This window comes from Myxine glutinosa, chromosome 2, assembly GCF_964187855.1.
Source record: "Myxine glutinosa chromosome 2, kmMyxGlut1.1, whole genome shotgun sequence".
Taxonomy (NCBI): domain Eukaryota; kingdom Metazoa; phylum Chordata; class Myxini; order Myxiniformes; family Myxinidae; genus Myxine; species Myxine glutinosa.
In genome coordinates, this window is record NC_136262.1 from 28,248,583 (window position 1) to 28,249,802 (window position 1,220).

Here is a 1,220-nt window from a genome sequence, read left to right on the forward strand (position 1 = left end):
GAATGGGGCGGACAAAAGGTTTGATGGTGATTGGGTGAGGCGCAGTGAGGTGTTGTTTGAGGAGGGGGAAGAGTGAGGCAGAAGCTTGAGGGAGATGAAGGTGAGAGTTGGAAGGGGGAAGAAGCGGGGAGGACGCTTGGAGGCGGAGGGGTGAGAGGGGAGTCTAGGAGGGGAGGAGTGAAGGAGGGTCTCAGAAGGGAGGCGTGTGGGGGGAGTTTTGGAGGGAAGGGGCAAGGGGGGAGATCTGAAAGGGATGGGTGATGGGGAAGATTTGGAGGGGAGGGGCAAGGTGGAAGATTTGGAAGGGATGGGTGATGGGGAAGATTTGGAGGGGAGGGGCAAGGGGGAAGATTTGAAAGGGATGGGTGATGGGGAAGATTTGGAGGGGAGGGGCAAAGGGGAAGATTTGAAAGGGATGGGTGATGGGGAAGATTTTGAGGGGAGGGGTGAGATTGGATTTTGAGAAATGTACGATTTATGGGAAACGAACATTTCTTGCAAAATGAGTTTCTTGCGACCTTCGAGTCAAAAATACGTTTGAGGACGCTGAAGGATGGGTGGAGTTCTGGAGAGTTTAGGGAATGAATGAAAGAGGCACTGTAGCTGTAAGAGATGGAATTTTTTTTTGGAATGAATAGATTTGGTGAGCAAATCGAAAGCATCCTTTTATAGAACAAGAAGAAAAAGGTGTTATAGTATATGACAGAATACCATTGTTCAGGGGACAGATGAAACATTTTTTAATGACGTGAACACGTGATCACGAACAACGTGGTCTAAGAACGAAACGGATAAGAACAGAGAAGGGAATATATTTTTTGGGGTTTTTGTTTTGGTTTTTTTTGAGTTGGGATGAAAACAGAGACAGAGACCGAACATGAAACGTGAAAAATAGAGACCGAAAGTAATTGCGAGCACAATCGAAGAAACCGCTGAGACAGAAACAAAGCCTCAAGCGATATATATATATACATATTATATATATCATATATATATATATCAAGATATATATATATATATATATACATATATTATATATATCTATATATACATATTTTATATATATATATATATACATATTTTATATATATAATAATATATATATATATTTTATATATATATATATATATATAAAATATGTATATATATATATATATATATAAAATATATATATATATATATATATACATATTTTATATATATATATATTATATATATAT